The 21,251-nt window shown below is 45.6% G+C and overlaps 1 long non-coding RNA gene across 1 annotated transcript; it reads left to right on the top strand.

The window, feature by feature from the left end:
- Positions 1-5,661: 5,661 nt before the first annotated feature.
- Positions 5,662-12,667, top strand: LOC144607302 (uncharacterized). The gene is made up of 3 exons (XR_013549091.1): positions 5,662-5,723; positions 9,384-9,585; positions 12,107-12,667. It is a non-coding gene; the product is annotated as an uncharacterized LOC144607302 (long non-coding RNA).
- The last annotated feature ends 8,584 nt before the right edge of the window (positions 12,668-21,251 follow it).

Raw genomic sequence — 21,251 nt, 5'->3', positions numbered from 1 at the left:
AATTGTAAATTGTTCCTAGTGCGTAGGATTGTGCTAGTGTGTGGGGTGATCGCTGGCTCAGTGGGCCGAAGGGCCTGTTTCCACTCTGTAACTCTAAAGTCTAAAGTCTAAAGTTGAATCAAGAACCTATCAACCTCCACTTTAAAGATACCCAATGATTTGGCCTCCACCACCGTTTGTGGCAATAAATTCCACAGATGCACTACCTTCTAGCTAAAGAGATTCCTCCTCATCTCCATTCCAAAGCTACGTCCTGTAATTTTGAGGCTATGCGCTCTGTTCCAAGACTATCCCACTACTGGACACATCTTCCCCACATCCACTCTTTAGAGGCCTTAATGGAAGGATAGAGGATGGGATGAAGAGGAGAGACAGAAGCAAAAAAGAAAGGGAGACCCATAACAGGAGCAGGACCAAGGCAGCCACAGTACATCATGGTCCATTCGGTCAGTGTTAAGATCTCGGCCTTTAGCACGACTTATAAAGAGGTGCAGTGTTTTATTGTGGCTTTGCCCAGAACTATAGCCCATAGGCAGAACTATGGATGGTCCAAGTTCACGTGAGTAAGGCTTCACCCTTAGTGCTCCAAACAAGTCAGGGTGTGTGGATATCAGTTCTGGGGAATTGGGTGGGGGTATTGGGCCACAGCAGTAGGGGGTGTTGGTACAGCAGTAGAGTTACTGCCTTACAGCGCCAGAGACCCGGGTTCGATCCTGACTACGGGTGCTGTCTGTACGGAGTTTGTACGTTCTCCCCGTGACCTGCGAAGATTTTCTCCGGGCGTTCCGGTTTCCTCCCACGCTCCAAAGACGTACAGGTTTGTCGGCTAATTGGCTTGGTGAAAGTGTAAATTGTCTCTAATGTGTGTCGGATAGTATTAGTGTGCGTGGATCGCTGGCGGCACGCTGGGTGGGCCGAAGGGCCTGTTTTCGCACAAAACTAAGCAAAACTAAACTAGAGGATTGGGGGAATTTTGGTAGAGAACCAAAAAGATTTTAATTTCTGATATTCATTGTTTTAGCTGCAAGCATTGGTCTCTACTTAAATAGTAATGGAAGCAGGAGTTTTTCATAATGGATTAAACTACTGAGTGAGGTTTAGTTTAGTTTAGAGATACAGTGCGGAAACAGGCCCTGTGGCCCACCGATTCCGAGTCCACACTGACCAGCGATCCCCACACACTAACACTATCCTGCAAGGGACACACAAGGAACAATTTTACACTTACAGTATACACATACTCACAAATACACATATATATATATGGATCATATATATGTGTATTTGTGAGTATATACGCATTTGTGCACACAAAAAGCAAACAATAATAGTGCAATAATAACAATAATAGTCTATGTAGTTCAGAGCTTATTTGAGCTTGTCGTGTTTAATAGCCTGGTGGCTGTAGGGAAGAAGCTGTTCTTGAACCTGGATCTTACAGTTTTCAGGCTCCTGTACCTTCTTCCCGATGGCAGGGGTGAAATGAGTGTGTGGCCAGGGTGGTGTGGGTCTCTGATGATGCCTTTTTGAGGCAGTGACTCCTGTAAATCCCTTCGATGGTGGGGAGGTCAGAGCTGGTGATGGACTGGGCAGTGTTCACAGTTAATTAAACACATCATTGGTTAGTTGACTGTCGTTTTGCAAAAAAATGACAACGAGGTCAGTGAAAAGAGAGGATTTGCTGTGTAGATGTGATTTCTCCCAGGTGGTCAGGACCAAGATTAGAGCTTTTTATGTTTAAATCCATCTACTTTGTACTGCTTCTAAAATACTCCTAACGGAATAAAGGAACAGTCTGTAAACTAAGAGTATAGGTGCTGTTGCTTTTGAATTTTCTCTATAATAGCAGCTGCATCTGCAGATTATAAGATTAAATGTCAGAGACCTGAGTTCAATCCTGACCCCGGTTACTGCCTGTGTGGAGTTGGCACGCTCTCTCTGTGACTCCGTCACTTTCCTCCGGGTGCTCTGGTTTCCTTCCACATCCCAAACTCATGTGGGTTTGTAAGTTAGTTGGCCTCTGCAAAGACAAAATTGCCCATAATGCGTAGGAAATGGATGATAAAGTGGAATAACGTAACAGTAACACAGCGCATGGGCTCACATTGTTGACCTCCTGCCCCAGTGCATGGGCTCACATTGTTGACCTCCTGCCCCAGTGCAGGGCTCACGTTGTCGACCTCCTGCCCCAGTGCATGGGCTCACGTTGTTGACCTCCTGCCCCAGTGCATGGGCTCACATTGTTGACCTCCTGCCCCAGTGCAGGGCTCACGTTGTCGACCTCCTGCCCCAGTGCATGGGCTCACGTTGTTGACCTCCTGCCCCAGTGCATGGGCTCACGTTGTCGACCTCCTGTCCCAGTGCATGGGCTCACGTTGTTGACCTCCTGCCCCAGTGCAGGGGCTCACATTGTCGACCTCCCTGTGGTGAGCCCTGTCAACTGACCTCAGTCAGGCGAACGACAACAAACAGGGACAGCAGAAGTAGAAGCAGCCTGATACTTCTGCTGCCTCAAACGCAAGAAGAAGAAGACCACAGTGCAGAGGTTCACCGGAATGAGAGCTTGGACAGACTTGGATTGTTTTGTCTGGAATGCTGAAGGTTGCTGAATGAGAGACCTATAAGAAATATATAAACTATGAGAAGTATAGATAGGGGAGACAGTCAGAACTTTTTTCCCAGGATAGTAAATTTCAATACTGGAGTTTGAAGTGAGAAGGGCAAGGTTTAATGGAGATGTCAGGGCAAGTCTTTTACACAGAGGGTGTGAGTGTCTGAAACCCATTGGCTGGGGTAGTGGCGGAGGTAGATACGATAGTGGTGCTTAAGACACTTTTGTATTGGCGCATGGATATGAAGGGACTGTGGGGATATGAATTTTCAGCAGGTCGATAAGAGATAAGGGCAGCACGGTGGTGCAGTAATAGTTGCTACCTTACAGTGCCAGAGACCCGGGTTCGATCCTGACTATAGGTGCTGTCTGTATGGAGTTTGCACGTTGTCCCTGTGACTGTGTTGGTTTTCTCTGGGTGCTTCGGTTTCCTCCCACATTCCAAAGACGTGAAGATTTATATGTTAATTGGCGTCTGTAAATTTGTCCCGAGTGTGTAGGATAGAATTAGTTTTCAGGTTATCACTGGTTGGTGCAGGCACAGTTGTCCAAAGGGTCTGTTTCTACGCTGCATCTCTAAACAAAAGATATTCTTGGCATCATGTTTGGCATGGGCATTAAGTGCTAAAGGGCCCATTGTTGTGCTGTACGGATCTGTGTTCTATGTCCTCCCACATCCCACATCCCAAAGACATGCCGGTTGTTTGATTACTTGCCCACTGTACATTGTTGTTGATGTGCAGGTGAGTGGTCGATGAGAATATGGAGAGACTAAAAAATGGCATTAACCTAGGATTAGAGTAAATGGGTGGTTGATGGTCAGCATGGACTCAATGGGCCAAAGGGCCTGTTTCCATGACTATGAGATTACAACACAATTTCTCAGAAAGGTATGTAAATAGCTTAATGTAGTATAATCTTCACATCCTCGAACTCTACCTGTAGATACATTTTGGTGGTTTAATGCAACTTAATTTCTGTGCTATAATAAATTTCCTGAGGTCCACATCTCACGGAACAGCCTGGCACAGTGGCACAGTAGTCAGATTTGCTGCCTCACATCTCTGCTAATCCTGGTTCCCTCCTGACCGGACTCAGTGGTGGAGTTGCTGCTTTACAGCGCAAGAGACCCGGGTTCAATCCTGACTACGGGTGCTGTCTGTATGGAGTTTGCACGTTCTTCCTGTGACTGCGTGGGTTTTCTCCGGATGTTCTAGTTTCCTCCCATACTCCAAAGCCGTGCAGGTTTGTAGGTTAATTGGCTTTGATAAAAATTGTAAGTTGTCCCTAGTATATAAGATAGTGCTAGTGTACGGGGTGATTGCTGGGCGGCACAGACTCAGTGAGACGAAGTGCACAAATTATTATTCACATGGATGCTTCTAAAATCCCGGTTTGAACTACAGAAGATTTTAAAACATCTAATTGGATCCAGACTAGTAAACAAAGAAAACTATACCATGAATAATAATTCGGAAATGCTATCTTTATTCTTCTTTACCATTTACGCCCATTACCCAGGGCGACACAGTGGCGCAGTGGTGGAGCTACTGCCTTACAGCGCCAGAGAGCCGGGTTCCATCATGACTACAGGTGTTGTCTGTATGGAGTTTGTACATTCTCCCTGTGACCTGCGTGGGTTTTCACCAAGATCTTCAGTTTCCTCCTACACTCCTGACTTGCATGTTTGTAGGTTAATTGGCTTGGCATAAATGTTAAAAAAATTGTCCCTAATGTGTGTCGAGTAGTGTTAATGTGCGGGGATCGTTGGGCAGTGCACACTCGATGGGCCGAAAGGCCTGTTTTCACGCTGCATCGCAATGCTGCACTGAACTAAAGACTCTTACGGTGTTATTCTGTGAAGAACTTCCATTTGTCCAAATCTCCTTCATGTTTTTCTATCAAGCAGCTGATCTACGGGTCTTAGTGTTACACTGAACACAACATGGATGAATCAGACACATGATAAAGCATGAGATATCTCAATAGCTGTCTTCTTTCAGTTATTGATGCAGTACAGAAATATCAATCGCAAAGTAGCAAAAGCATGCCAAATTAATTTCATGCCACACAGCATGACATAATGCATTAGATATCTTCAGAAAATGTTCCAATTCTCTCTTTTGAATGCATTCTTTAACACACCATTTTTGTTTGCAGAAAGAATAGTTTTATTTGAGGAGCTACTTAATATGTAAAATCAAGCAAAACAACAGAACAGAAATCATACTTATTTTCAACTCTATGTCAAGCCAATGTCCTTTAAGTTGACATTTTTAAAGTTAGTTTACAAAATTAAGCAAATGCAAAATGTTGATGTTGATCAATGTGTTTTATTGTTGCAGGGAGCCTATACAATAAAGTTACACACACATACAAGTATAAACAAATGTGTGCTGCATGTTACAGTTAGGATATTGATTAATTAAATTGTAAAAGAAGACTGCAACAGAATTGCAGCAGAGCAAAAATCATAAAATAATCAATGGGTCATGAGAAGCTTGAAGATTAAACTGCCATGAAGTGAAGGAGAAAGGTTCTATTGATGAATTTGTTTGGCTTCTTCTGGATCATGGGATAAGTCTTAAGACGGACATCTACCAAGTCATGAGATCCCAAATTAATTGGAACTGTTAAGGTTTTTCTTCACATGCTAATCACATGAACGGAGCTGGTATAAGAGCACTGCTTTCAATCGGTCGTCAGTTAAGTGGGGCATCTGATTTAGGAAAAAGGTTGTCTGTGTTTTTGTGTGGGTTTGTGCGAGAATAATGGACCGGGGAGAGGGAACGTGAAAACGGGTCGGAGAGTGAACAGAGTGCATTGGGGATTGGAAAATAGAGAGATAAAGACAAGGGAAGAGAGGAATGGAGGGAAAAGGAATAAAAGGAAACAATAAAATATGAAAATTCAAGATTGTTTCTTGAGGTTTCTCTGAGCGAGGTGTTTTTAATGAGTGCCTTTTTTCTGAATGTTATGTCTGGGCATGAATTAGGCTGTTCAAATATTACTGTACTTGCTTGATTAATCTTGCTTCACTTTCTTTTTTCAGTCTCTCTGCTCAGCGAAAGGAAGGAATGTGGGAGATCGAGGAATGAAATCTCATTGTGAGGTACTGGTGTAAAACATGAATCAGCAGCATTGTTTCTGCAGAAAATAGGGTGAGAGAATGACAGTGCAAGCTAAAGGTATGAAAGTGCTCGCTTGGTGCAAAATTAGAACAGTTTAACTGTGCAATAGAGAAATTAATATGTTTCTAGACTAAAATAATGGCACACCTTAATGACTACCTGGATTCGTACCAGCATCTGCAGTTATTTTCCTACCTGGATACATGGTCTGGTGATTGCCCCAGCCTCCAACCTTATCGTTTCCCCAGCCCCGCACCTCTCCCGAAAATCCACATAGAACTGCCCTGGAAGACCCATTGCTTCCCCCTACTCCTGCCCCACTGAACTCATCTCCGCATACCTCGATTCCATCCTATCCCTTATAACAAATGGTCTGAAGAAGGGTCCTGACCCGAAACGTTACCTATCCTTTATCTCCGGAGCTGCTGCCTGACCCGGGATATGAGGAAATATCAGGACCAGGGAACAAGCAACCTGTTAACAGATAACTGGTTAACGGGTAGAATAACGATAGACACAAAGTGCTGGAGTAACTAGGTAACTCTGCGGGTCAGGCAGCACCTCTGGAGAAAAAGGATGGGTGACGTTTCAGGTCGTGACCTGTCTGATGAAGAGTCCCGACCCGAAACGTCACCCATCCTTTTTCTCCATAGATGCTGCCTGACCTGCTGAGTTACTCCAGCACTCTGTCCATTTGTGGTGTAAACCAGCACCTGCAGTTCTTTGTTTCTACATGGAGACATGGTTTGTTTTGAATGTCAAGAAACAGTGCTACACTTTATCAATGATCGGCGCTGACTATTCCCTTGTGGGCCTTTTCCAAATGTTCCATGTTTTCTGCTGCCACTTTTATCTTTATCAAACCATTGTGTGAAAAGTATATTGTGGGGAGATTTTGTGGTCAACTGTCGGAGGTAATCAGTAGCAAGGAGCAGTTTACATCTTACAACATAACAAGTTGCCAATGATAATCAAAACTTGATTAACAGCAGTAAATGTTCTATTCATACGTTGATTTGATTAACAATTTCTATTGACTGATTGTAAATGTGTCTGGCTGAGGAGAGAGCCCCTGTTTCAGGCCTGTACATGATCCCAGACAATGGTGCAGATTGGTGGAATGCAAAGCGAACATAATAGCAGGATATTCACTGCACAAATATCTAGAGACCAGTAAAACAGACTCCTATCTTGTGTGCAGAAAGGAACTGCAAGTGCTGGTATATACCGCAGATAGACACAGAGTGCTGGAGTAATTCAGCTGGTCAGGCAGCATCTCTGGAGAAAAAGGATGGGTGACGTTTCGGCTTGGGACCCTTCTTCTTGAAGGTCTGAAGAAAGGTCCTGACCCAAAACATCACCCATCCTTTTTCTCCAGAGATGCTGCCTGACACGCTGAGTTACTCCAACATTTTGTGTCTATCTTCATGCTGCTGTCTTAATGGTTAAACTGGACATTAATTCCACTTGGTAGCTTACAAACCCACATTATGAACATTGAATTCTCCAATTATAATTAACCTCTAACATCCCCTCCCCTACTCCCCCAACCCCCCTCCCCTTCCCCCGCCCTTACCCTGAGCCTCATTTGGATTTGCATCCAATTCTCCCCTCCCCCCTCTTCCCCGTCCTCCCACATTCCTTCCTCTGGCTTCACAATTTGTAATTCTTCAATCCTTCTGTCTCACACCTTCTCTGGACTTTGTTCCACCCATCTGCCTATCAAAGCCTCCCCTCACCTGTGTCCACCTATCACCTCCCATGCTTTGTCCTGCCTCTCTTCCAGCTTGCTCTCCTCCCATCCCCAACAATCAGTCTGAAGAAGGGTCCCGATCTGAAATGTCACCTATCCATGTTCTCCAGAGATGCTGCCTGACCCGCTGAGCTACTCCAGCACTTTACTCCAGTGTCCTTTTTTTAATTGAACTCCTGCAGATCCATTTTGGACTTCTTAAACTTCTCTCACTTTCTCTCTCTCCCTCTCTCCCCCTCTCTCCCCCTCTCTTTCTCTCTTCCTCCCCTTCCCCCTCCCTCCCTTTCCTCCCTCTCCCTCCCTCCCCTTTCCCTCTCTCTCTCCCCACACTCACTCTCTCTCTCTCTCTCCCTCTTTTTTTCTTTCCCTTTTTCTCCCCTCTCCCTCGCTCCCTCTCTCCCTCTCTCTCTTTCTACACCCTCTCTCTCTCTCTTTCTTTCTCTTTCTCTCTCCCCTCCCCCTCTCCCTCTCACTCTCTCTCTCTCTCTCTCTCTCTCTCTCTCTCTCTCTCTCTCTCTCTCTCTCTCTCTCTCTGACTCTGTCTCTCTCTCTCTCTCTCTGTCTCTGTCTCTGTCTCTCTCTCTGTCCCTCTCTCTCTCTGTCTCTCTCTTTCTCTCTCTCTTTCTCTTTTGCCACTCCCTCCACCCACATCCAAGTAAAAGTTATTATAACAAGACGTTTGACCTGAATAGCTCTCTGTGCTCCTGGAACAGAAAGAACAGAGGGAGCATCACAGTGGCTGCCCACATTGTGACTAACAATGTTTGTACATGTAGGAGACAGCGATCTCAATCTGATACGGGTCACATCAACTCCGGTTTTCCTCAAATTTTTAGTAGGTAATTCTGTTATGTATAGGAAGACGTTTTGTTTAGTTTAGATGAGTTTAGTTTAGCTTAGAGATACAGCATGGAAACAGGCCTTTTGGCCCACTGAGTCCACGCCAACCAATGATCACCTCTAATGTATACAATGTATAGAAGTCAATTAACTTGCAAACCTACACGGCTTTTGGATGTGGGAGGAAACTAGAGCATGCGGAGGAAGTCCACATGGTCACAGGGAGAACGTGCAAACTCCACACAGACAGCATCCAAGATCAGGATCGAACCTGGGTCTCTGACACTGTAACGATACGATACGATAGAACTTTATTTATCCCAGGAGGGAAATAAACAGTCAAAAAACATAAGATACATGAAACATGAAATGAAGGCAGTAGATCTACCGTTGTGACACAGGGCCCTAAATGGGGGACATTTTCTGTCGATTGAACTTCCTGCGGTACAAATGTATCTTATTATTGTCTTTGTACTACATCAGTCAAATCAGTACCAAATGTATTGCAACGGTGAGAATAGAGAAAGTGTTATTCTACTTATGTTGGGTTGATGCAGGAAGCAAGTGCATATATGCACATTGATAGATGGGATTGGAACCATGCATTAAATATTGATTCTAAAACTGCAGAAACCTGCAGAGGAGGGACCTTATTCAAACTTACCGAATAGTGAGCGATCTGGATAGAGTGGATGTGGGGAGAATGTTTCCACTTGTGGGGGAGTCTAGGACCACGGGCCATAACATCAGACTAAAAGCACGTACCTTATGAAAGGAGATGAGGAGAAATTTCTTTAGTCAGGGGGCGATGAATCTGTGGAATTCATTGCCACAGACGGCTGCGGAGGCCAAGTTAATAGATATTTTTAAGGTGGAGATTAATAGATTCTTGATTAGTACGGGTGTCAGGGGTTATGGGGAGAAGGGGGTTGAAAGGGAAAGATAGCTCAACTATGATTGAATGGCGGAGTCGACTTGAAGGGCCGAATGGCCAAATTCTGCTCCTATAATTTATGAATTTATGTAACAGTCAAAATTTCTGTTTCAGCCTTTGACGTGTACAGTGGTGCACAGTGGCGGCACGGTGGCGCAGCAGTAGAGTTGCTGCCTTACTGTGAATGCAGCGCCGGAGACCCGGGTTCCATCCCGACTATGGGTGCTGAATGCATGGAGTTTGTACGTTCTCCCCGTGACCTGCGTGGGTTTTCTCTGAGATCTTCAGTTTCCTCCCATTCTCCAAAGATGTACAGGTATGTAGGTTAATTGAGTTGGTAAATGTAAAAATTGTCCCTAGTGGGTGGAAGATGGTGTTAATGTGTGGGAATCGCTGGTCAGCACGGACCCAGTGGGCCGAAAGGGCTTGTTTCCGTGCTGTATCTCTAAACTAAACCAAACCTGACCTGATACAATTTTAAAATTATCCTCTGTTAATTTTCTCCGGTCTTCCTGTTACAAGGTACAGATTCCTGGCTGGGATTAATTCATTGGTGAACTTCCCCAGCAGTCCATCATTACAGTGTAAACCATTCTGAGTTACATCAGAAACAACTTTAATTTATGTGTAATGGAGAAGCAAGGAACTGCAGATGCTGGTTTGCAAAAAAAGACACAACGTGCTGGAATAACTCAGTGGGTCAGACAGCATCTCTGGAGAACATGGATAGGTGACATTTCTGGTCAGGGCCCTTCTTCAGTCTGACTCGTCTATTCCAAACAAGGTCCCCTTTCTCAGCTTGTCCCATTTACCCACGTTTGGCCCCTATCCCTCGAAACCTTTCATATCCATCCTTTAAATGCTGTTACAGTTCCTGCCTCAACCATGTCCTCTGGCAGCTCATTCCAAATACGCACCACCCTCTGTGTGACAAAGTTGCCCCTCAGGTTCCTTTCCCGCCTCACCTTAAACCCATGTCCTCTGGTTTTTGATTCCCCTACCCTGAGTGATTCTGTGCAATGTACACCGATCAGCCATAACATTATGACCACCGACAGGTGAAGTGAATAACATTGATTATCTTGTTACAATGGCACCTGTCAAGGGGTGGGATATATTAGGCAGCAAGTGAACAGTCAGTTCTTGAAGTTGATGTGTTGGATGCAGGAGAAATGGGCAGGAGTAAAGACTTGAGCAAAGACCTGAGCGACTTTGACAAGGGCCAAGTTGTTATGGCCAGATGATTGGGTCAGAGCATCTCTGAAAGGGCAAGGCTTGTGGGGTGCTTCCGGTCAGCTGTGGTGAGTACCTACTGACAGTGGTCTGAGGAGGGACAAACCGCATACCTTGGGTGCCCAAGGCTCATCGATGCGCGAGGGCAACGAAGGCTATCTCGCCCGGTCCGAACCGACAGAAGGTCTACTACGTCACAGAAAATTTTAATGGTGGTCATGGGAGGAATGTGTCACAATGCACAGTGCATCGCACCCTGCTGCGTATGGGGCTGCACACGGAGGACCAACAGCATATTAGGCAGGTGGTCATAATGTTTTGGCTCATCAGGTCATAATGTTTTGTATGTTGTCCCTGAGGATTCCTTTTGCACATCTTCAGGCAACACGACAACCTGTTGCTCCATTTACTTGGCAGCAGAGCAGTCCGACCCGTTAAGCAGAGGGGTGAAGCTTGACACATTGTTAGAATGCATTTTCTAAACAAGAAACGCCCATTTTTTTTCTTTTGTGCCTCAGGATGATTCTTGCTAAATGTCAACAAAATCTCAACGGCCGACTGGGAAACAAGAGCAAATTTCCCAACAAATATTAACACAGTTTAGTGTCTGGCATTGACTATATGCATTGTGGGTTCAATTGAATGGAAATCACTGAGAAACATTATGACCATTGACAGGTGAAGTGAATAAACATGTTAAGCCTGAAAATGAGGATATAGAAAGAAATGAGTAAGTATAATTATAACGTAGATAACTTGGTTAAACCTAATAAGCAGCACTTTGTATTTATTACTTGGAAGGTGAGGTTGGCGGCCAGCCATTTTAGTTTAGTTTAGATTAGAGATACAGCGCAGAAATGGGCCTTTCGTCCCACCGAGTCCATGCCTACCAGCGATTCCCGTATACTAGCACTATCCTACACACACGAGGGGCAACTTATAATCTTTACTGAAGTCAATTAAACTACAAACCTGTACGTCTTTGGAGTGTGAGAGGAAACCGGAGCACCCGGGGAAAACTCATGCGGCCACGGGGTGAACATACAAACGGTGTACAGAGACCATCAGTGGTCAGGATTGCACCTGGGTTTCTGGTGCTTTAAGGTGGCAACTCTACCGCTGTGCCACCGTGCCGCCGTGCCAATTGCAATGCTACGTAGCAAGTGAGGTGCTACAAAACATTTGATTATTCTGCCTCCCTTCCCTGGTTGAGAGGAATGTTTTCTCCACTCTTGGCTGAGGGTGGATGAGAGATCCCAACAGGGAAGGTTTTGATTTGGATGTCTCGGTTCTTCATTAGATAGGACATTTGTCCTCCAAAGAGGCACCCTCTTTAGGGCAGCACAGTGGCACAGCGATAGAGTTGCTGCCTTACAGGGCGAGGGAGCCTGGTTCGATCCTGAGTATGCGTGCTGTCTGTACGGAGTTTGTACGTTCTCCCAGTGACCACTTGGGTTTTCACTAGTGTGTGTAGGATAGTGTACGGGGTGATCGCTGGTCGGCACTGACTCGGTGTCTGTTTCTGTGCTGTATCTCTAAAGTCTAAAGTTTAGATCAGATGAAAGATCATTGACTTGAAACATGCTCTTTTCCTTTCTCCTCAGATGTTACCTGAACTGCTGGACATTCTCTGTTTTTATTGCATAACACATGCTGACCAAATTATTAAACATCAGCACAATATGCATGAATGATGTAGGAATGTGAACGTCTCAAATATAGAGGGACAAAGTCCTCGTGGAAAGAAGTTGGCACAGTGTTGTAGCGGTAGAGCTGTTGACTTAAAACACCAGAGAGGCAGGTTCGATACCGACTGCAGGTTCTGTCTGCAGGGTTTGCACATTCTCCCTGTGACCACGTGGGTTTTCTCCGGGTGCTCCAGTTTCCCCCCACATCCCAAAGACGTGCAGGTTTGTAGGTTAATTTGATTCTGCACATTGCCCAGAGTGCGTAGGATAGTATTATTGGTGACTCTTGGACTCTTAATCAAACTTTTCTGGACTTTATTTTGCACTAAACATTATTCCCTTTATCCTATATCTGTCCACAATGGCAGGCTTGATTATAATGATGTATAGTCTTTACACAGACTGGATAGGTAGCAACAAAAAACCTTTTCACTGCATCTCAGTTCAAAAACAAAACTAAACTAGAACTAGTGTTCGGGGCATCGTGGTCAATGCGGACTGGTGGGCTGAAGGGCCTGTTACTCTAAAACTGCTGTATCTCTAAAACTAAAACTAAAAACAAAGAGAGATTTGCATTCACATTGCTTCTTTCACAACTTTTCATACAGCATAGAAACAGGCCCTTCAGCCCAACTTGCACACACCTACCAACATGTGCCATCTACACACCTAGTCTGGTTTAGTTTAGAGATACAGTGTGGAAACAGGCCCTTCGGCCCACCGAGTCCATGCCGACCAGTGATCCCCGTACACTAACACTATCCTAAATACTGAAGACAACTTTCAATTTTTACCGAAGCCAATTAACCTACAAACCTGTACATCTTTGGAGTGTGGGAGGAAACCGGAGCACCCGTAGGAAACCCACATGGTCACGGGGAGAACGTGCAAACTCCGTACAGACAGCACCTGTAGTCAGGGTCAAATCGGGTTTTTGGCGCTGCAAGGCGTTTACAGTTTAAAGTTTAATGTGTGGTGGGATGTTTTATACACAGACTGTGGTGGGGGCCTGGACCACATGACCAGGGGTGGTGGAGGCAGATACAATAGTGGCGTTTAAGAGGCTTTTAGATAGACTCATGGAAGTGCAGGGAATAGAGGGATATGGATTATGTATAAATACAAGTGGACGTGAAAACCCACACGGTCTCGGGGAGAACTTACAAACAGGCAACACCTGTGGTCAGGATCAAACCCAGGTCTCTGGCGCTGTAAGGCAGCAATTCTACTGCTAGTTTTCCTACTGTACTGGCCTTAGTCCCACCTGCCAGCATTTGTCCCATATCTCTCTAAACCTGTACTAAAGAAGGGTGTTGACCCGAAACGTCACCCATTCCCTCCCTCCAGAGATGCTGCCTGTCCAGCTGAGCTACTCCAGCATTTGGTGCCGATCCATGTACCTGTCTAAATGTTTCTTAAATGGTACAATAGTAATGTTTTAGTAGCATTTCTTATAAAGATTTACAATTGTAAAATGTTATGAGTTGGCTTTGATGTGTTGCGGGAATTCTTTTTGCTTTAACAGATGTAATTCTACCCGGCTAAATGTTTCTCCTTTGTTCAAGATGGCTGCTGAATCGTTGCGTCGATATTGCAAACGCTGGGCGAGGCCATGTGGCTCATGGACTTCCCTTTGTCATCCTATGCCTGATAGCTTGTGGGGCTGGGATGGTAAAGGGATGTTCAGAGGTCAATTATCCGTCGGGCTGGCCAGATTCACCACATTTAACCGTATGTGCTTCAGAGCACTTCCTCTTCCTTTCTGTACATCAGCTGAGACAAACTGCAATAACAGTTCTTGCTCCAGAACAATTTCTGCAGTTGCTGAATGTGATTTAATGTGGAGGGCACATCATTGCGAACTTATCGAATCTAGAGGAAACGATGTGTCGGAAGGAACTGCAGATGCTGGTTTACACCGAAGATGGACATGAAAAGATGGAGTAACCCAGCGGGACAGGTGGCATCTCTGGAGAAAAGGAATCGGTGATGTTTCGGGTCGAGGCCCTTCTTCAAACTGAGAGTCAGGGGAGAGCGAACCGAGAGATATGAAAAGGCACATGGGACAAATTAATGAAAGATATGCAAAAAGACAGGTCAAAGCAAGCAACGATGATCAAGGAAAGGTGGAGCCCATAATGGTGCATTGTTAGTTGTGGGAAAGGTGGTAACTTTAATACAAAACAGTGAAACTTAGCAGTACGACAGTGAAACTAGTACGATGACCGGGGTGGGGGAGGGACAGGGAGAAAGGGGATGCAAGGGTTACTTGAAGTTAGAGAAATCAATATTCATACCACTAGGTTGTAAACTGCCCAAGACAAATATGATGAAACATTAATGGCGGTTTTCAAAGTATTCTTCTCAGGTCCAGGATATCAATGTGCAACAATTATGTTATGTTTAGTTTAGTTTAGTTTAGTTTAGTTTAGTTTAGTTTAGTTTAGTTTAGTTTAGTTTAGTTTAGTTTAGTTTAGTTTAGTTTAGTTTAGTTTAGTTTAGTTTAGTTTAGTTTAGTTTAGTTTAGAGACACAGCATGGAAACAGGCCCTTTGGCCCACTGAGTCCGCGCCGACCAATGATCACCTAGACACTACACACTAGGGGCAATTTTACAGAGCTCAATTAAACTAGAAACTTCCATTGTCTTAGGAATGTGGGAGGAAACCAGAGGACCCGGAGAAAACCCATATGGTCACGGGGAGAACGTACAAACTCCGCACAGACAGCACCTGTAGTCAGCATCAAACTCTAGTCTCTGGAGCTGTAAGGCAGCAACTCTACCACAGTGCCACTGTGCTGCCCTGGTCAAACTTTAAAGTTGCGGAGAGTTGTAGATGTAGCTCTGACCATCACCCAGCCCAAACATCCCACCATTCACTCCATCTATTCTTCAAAGTCAGAGGTCCATTGGTCATTTCTAGATGTAACTTAACATTTGTAAGAGAATGAGTTTCCCTTGCATGCAGGAATATTACGGATTGGACGGCTAACTGACATATAATGTTTGTGATAGCTGTGGAATTCATTGCCTCAGGAGGTTGTGGAGGTCGTCAATGGATATTTTTAACAATTGTGGAGATTGATCGATTCTTGATTAGTACGGGTGTCAGGCGTTATGGGGAGAATGCAGGAGAATGGGGTTAGGAGGGAGAGGTAGGTCAGCCATGATTGAATAGCGAGCAGACCTGATGGGCCGAATGGCCTAATTCTGCTCCTACAACTGATGAACTTATCTCAGAAAAGGGGAAGTATCACTACCCTCCCAAAACAACCAATGAATTTACCATCATACAATCTAACACCATGCTGAGCTAACACTGAACTGTATCAGCCATGTACATACTGTGGTGGTAGGAATGAGTGGGTACCCTGTGGCAGGTGACTCATTATAGAAAGCATACTGTTGGGCTGCATCACAGCAGGGTTTGGGAACAGCTCTGCCTAGGACCACAAGAAATTGCCGAGAGTTGTGGATGCAGCCCAACCCATGACACGGACCAGACTTCCCGCCATTGACTCCATCTATTCCTCAGTTTTCCCAGAAAGCAGCCGACATAATCAAAGATTTGTCCCAGCCCATTCATTCCTTCTTCTCCTTGATCCCGTTGGGCAGAAGATACAGACGTTTGAAAGCGTGCCAGACTCAGGAACAGCTTCCTCACCTCTATTAGCAGGCTTCTGAACTGTCCATCCACAAGTTAAGGTCCTGTCCGATTCACCACTCCCTCATTGCGGACATTAGATTATGTCTATGTAACTGGTGTGCTACTATGTAGAGAACTGTATCCTGCACTCTGTAACTTTCACTTTGCTCTATCTATTGTAATTGAGTTTGGCTTCATTAATTTATGTATAGTATTATCTGATTTGAATGGATAACGTAAAACAAAACTAAGATAGACACAAAATGTTAGAGTAACTCAGTGGGACAGGCAGCATCTCTGGATAGAAGGAATGGGTGATTTTTGGGGCGAGACCCTGTGTCCTGTGGAAATGTTCACTGGCCTGTTTTTCCTGACAGTCTGAAGAAGAGTCTCGACCCGAAACGTCAGACATTCCTTCTCTCCAGAGATGCTGCCTGTCCCGCTGAGCTACTCCAGCATTTTGTGTCTATCTTCGGTTTAAACCAGCATCTGCAGTTCCTTCCTGCACAAGTAAAACAAAGCTTTTTACTGTACTTCAGTGCACGAGACAATAATCAACCTAAAGCTAAACCTGCTTTTCATGGGCACAAAGCAGAATATTCTCCAGCTGCAGGTTCAGGAATCAGATCAAGGACAAGGTATGGGCAAAGCAACGCGCTGAATGGGAACAGCCCCGCCAAAGTGCAAAGTGCATGAAGATAACTGCAGATGCTGGTTTAAATCAAAGGTAGACACAAAATGCTGGAGTAACTCAGCGGGTCAGGCAGCATCTCCAGAGAGAAAGAATGGGTGGTGTTTCGGGTCGAGACCCAAAGCGTCACCCATTCCTTCTCTCCAGAGATGCTGCCTGACCCGCTGAGTTACTCCAGCATTTTGTGTCTACCGCCAAAGAGGTGGTGTGGCTGCCAGGTTTGCAACGTGCCGTACACAGTCTCACCAAGGTTTCTTTGCCAGAAGCTCCCATAACTGCCGACTTCAGTTAGATTTAGAGATACAGCACAGAAACAGGCCCTTCGGCCCACCGGGTCCGCGCCGCCCAGCGATCCCCGCACATTAACATTATCCTACACCCACTAGGGACAATTTTTACATTTGTCCAGCCAATTAACCTACACACCTGTACGTCTTTGGAGTGTGGGAGGAAACCGAAGATCTCGGAGAAAACCCACGCAGGTCACGGGGAGAACGTACAAACTCCGTACAGACGGCGCCCGTAGTCAGGATCGAACCTGAGTCTCCGGCGCTGCATTCGCTGTAAGGCAGCAACTCTACCGCTGCGCCACCGTGCCGCCATTAGTTAGTTTAGTTTAGAGAGACGGCATTGAAACAGGACGTTCGGCTCACCAAATTCACGCCGGCCATCCATCACCCGTTCACACTAGTTCCATGTTATCCCACTTTCTCATCCACTCCCTAGATGCTAGGGGCAATTTACAGAGGCCAATTAACCTACAAACCCGCACGGAGCGGGACCATGTCAAAACCTATCAACCTGAACCATGGTTTCAATGGGACCAAGGTGGGTCTTGGGGAGTGTTAGAGTAAAGGGATCTTGTGGTGCAGGTGCATTGTTCCATGAAAATGCATCACAGCGTAGGGTGGGCTTTTTTAGTTTAGTTTAGAGATACAGCGTGGAAACGAGTCCTTCGGCCCACCATGTCCGTGCCGATCAGCGATCCCCATACATTAGCCCTATCTTACACACTAGTGACAAATTATAATTTTTTTATTTAACAAAGACAATTAACCTACAAACCTGTATGTCTTTGGAGTGTGGGAGGGTCAAGAGGGCCTTCAACAGACAGGTATTATGTATAGAAGTTGCGATGTTATGTCACATCTGTGCAAAACGTTGGTGAGCACTTGGAGTATAGTGTTCAGTTTCTTTCATGCTGCTATAGGAAGGATGCCATTAAGGTGAAGAGTGCAGGAACGATTCAAGGGCCTGAGCTTTAGGGAGAGTTCGAGTTGGTGAGGTTTTGTTCCTTGCGGTTGAGGAGGCTGAGGGGGTGATCCTATCGAGGTGCATAAAATCATGAGGGAAATAGACCCAGAATAGGGGAATGAAGAAACAGAGGATGTAGGTTTGAATTGAAAGGGGAAAGATTTAATAGGAACCTGAAGGTAGTCAGTATATGGATCGGGCTGCCAGAGGAGGTGATTGCGGCAGGTACTTTAACAGACTTACTTTAATCTACCGGGTGATATTATAGGGAGGGTTTGATCAGACAAACCACTCCGCTGGATGCTGACCTGTACAGCTGTCTAATCGCTGCACGAACAGCAGCTCCAAGTTTACAGTGGTCATCCATTGACATCACGCACTATAGCCACTGCCCGCACAAAGCTGCAATTCATTCACTCAAACGTTTGTTTTTCTTTTGCATCGCCAACAATCCAAGAACGATTGAGAAATCCAGGAATAACTCAGGGTTTGAGGAGCAGCTCCGGTACGTTACAATGTAAAAAAAAATCGTCACGATCTCGCTCACTCAGAAGCATAAAGCAATAAAACCTACAAAATCATCGCAGTCTTGTACAAATTAACCATAGATACACCGAATTAATATTTTTTAAAGCAATATTTTCTTACCTCCACGAAGCAAAACTGGAAAATGCGGATGAAACGCAGGTCTGTATACAAGCAGCAGCTCAGCCAGCGAGATGTTTAGCCCCTGCGGCCTGTGACCAGCTCATGCTCAGTCAAGATACCAAACTCGCTTATTAAAGGACGTTCCTTTCGGAAGGAGATGATGAGAAATTTCTTTAGTCAGTGGATGCCGAATCTGTGGAATTCTTTGCCACAGACGGCTGGGGAGGCCAAGTCAGTGGATATTTTTAAGGCCGAGATAGAGAGATTCTTGATTAGTACAGGTGTCAGAGGTTATGAGGAGAAGGCAGGAGAACGGGGTTAGGAGATAGATCAGCCATGATTGAATGGCGGAGTAGACGATGGGCCAAATGGCCTAGTTCTACTCCTAATACTTATGACCTTATACATTCAGTGATTTATTCAAATAAAAGTTTACTATCAATTCTCGACAGGGCAAAAACTGCTGTGTCAAGCAGCATTTAAAACATCAAACACAGAACAGAACACGACGTAAGACATATAATGCTGGAGTAACTCAGCAGGTCAGGCAGCAACTCTGCAGAAAAGCAATAGGTGATGTTTTGGGTCGGAACCCTTCTTCAGACTCTAACAGAGCAGTACATGCCAGCAACAGGCCCTTCAGCCCACAATGACTGTGCCAATCATGATGCCAATACTAACTCTTATCTGTTTGCATATGATCCATATCCATTCCTTGCATATCCTCGGCCTGTGGGTGTCTTTGGCCCTTTTTTCTACCTTTGTTCAGGTTTGATCTGGCAACACTGTACGCTGTTCCGGCTGTATATATATGATATGATATGAAGTGTTACCAGATTTAAAGGCATTGTTGTGTGTCCTCAACGGATTCTGTACCTCCTTGTTCATCCATGGTTTCCGGTTTGGGAACATCTTTGTTTCCTTGTCCACTGTGACATTCTCCACACAGCAGTTGATTTAGGAGAGCACAGTGGATGTGTATTCCTCCAAGTCTACCTCTGAACTGCAGGTGGCCTGTTGTGCAAACAGGTCCCAGTCGGTGTGATCAAAGCAGTCCTGGAGTTGTAGGGTGGCATCCTCGGGCCATATTTTGACCGTCTTTATTGTAGGTTTGGTCTTACAGATGAGGGGTTTGTATGCGGGCAGTAGAAGCAGTGAGAGGTGATCGGATTGTCCCAGGGGTTGGCAGGGGAGAGCTCTGTAGGCGACCTTTACGTTAGTGTACACCTTATCCAGTGTGTTTGAGCCCTTGGTAGGCCACTGCACATGCTGGTGGAATTTGTGGAGCGTGGCTCGTAGGTCGACCTGATTAAAGTCACCGGCAACAATGAAGGCACCGTTGGGGTGGGCATCCTGCTGCTTGCTGATGGCCGAGTGCAGCTGTGCTAGCGCTAGGTTAGCATTAGCCTGTGGGGGAATGTATGCGGACATGATGATGACCACAGTAAACTCCCGAGGCAGATAGAACGGCCTACATTTGAGCAGTAGGTACTCCAGGTCTGGGGAACAGTAGCTCTCTATTGCAGTGTGGTTGGTGCACCAGTCATTGTTAATGTAGATACAGAGCCCACCGTCCTTTGTTCTATCAGCCCGATGTTGATGTAGTGACCGGTTCGTGAGCTCCACAGCCCCGTTGGGAACCAGTGTCGGGAACGGGTGTCAAAGGTTATGGGGAGAAGGCAGGAAAATGGGATTAGTAGGCAGAGATCAGACATGATTGAATGGCAGAGTGGACTCAATGGGCCGAATGGCCTAATTCTACTCCTATAACGTGAACTTGTGAACATACATGAGTACATCAAAGTAGAGTAAAAGAGAAAAAAGTACAGACTACAGACAGCACCCAAGATCAGATTGAATCCAAGTGTCTGACATTGTCAGGTAACAGTTCTCCCAGCTGTGGCACTGTGGTGCAACGTTAGAGCTGCTGCCTTACAGCGCCAGAGACCTGGGTTCCATCCTGACCTGGTGGCGATAGTGGAGAGGTCGGTGCGGCGGTCGAGGCCGGCGCCGACCAACAGACGAGGACGGACATGTGGAAGTGAGGACGCTGCTGCCGGGGGAAGGAACAAAGGAGGATCCGGCATGGGGGGAACTGCCTTGAGGGAGGGGGGAAAACAAAGGGGGACCTGGCGCGGATACTTGTAACATTGTAAGGGCCCTTTATGGGCGAATATTTGCATCCCTTGGGTACGCAAGCAAAGGATTTCATTGTGGCTTGTCCACTGTGACAACAATGTATTCATTCATTCATTGGATCAGGTGGGTTCAGTTGGATTTAACCTGGATATTTACTTATGGAATAATGGAGTCAAAGCGCCACGCAGCACAAAACAGGCCCTCGAATCACCTTGATCAAATACAGTTCTGACGAAGAGTCTCTGGCCTTAAACGTTGACTGTTTCTCTTCCCACAGATGCTGCCTGTTTAGCTGACTATCTCCAACATTTTCTGTTCTGGCTTCAGTTACCCATCTACACTATTCCCATTTACTCGCAAAAAATACAAACTACTGGAATAATTCAGCGGGTCAAGCAGCATCTCAAGTCGGGACCCTTCTTCAGACTGATTGTAGCAGTTGGTGGAGAAAGCTGCAAAGAAAGGTGGGACTGGACAAAACCAGGCAAGTGATGGGTGGATACACAAGGTCATAAGTGATTGGAGCAGATTTAGGCCATTCAGCCCATCAAGTCTACTCTGCCATTCAATCATGGCTGATCTATCTCTCCCTCCTGACCCCATTCTCCTGCCTTCTCCCCATAACCTCTGACACCTGTACGAATCAAGAATCTATCCATCTCTGCCTTAAAAATATCCACTGA

The sequence above is a fragment of the Rhinoraja longicauda genome, chromosome 28 (assembly GCF_053455715.1).
Source record: "Rhinoraja longicauda isolate Sanriku21f chromosome 28, sRhiLon1.1, whole genome shotgun sequence".
Classification (NCBI taxonomy): Eukaryota; Metazoa; Chordata; class Chondrichthyes; order Rajiformes; family Arhynchobatidae; genus Rhinoraja; species Rhinoraja longicauda.
This window is presented reverse-complemented; position numbering and strand designations above follow the sequence as displayed.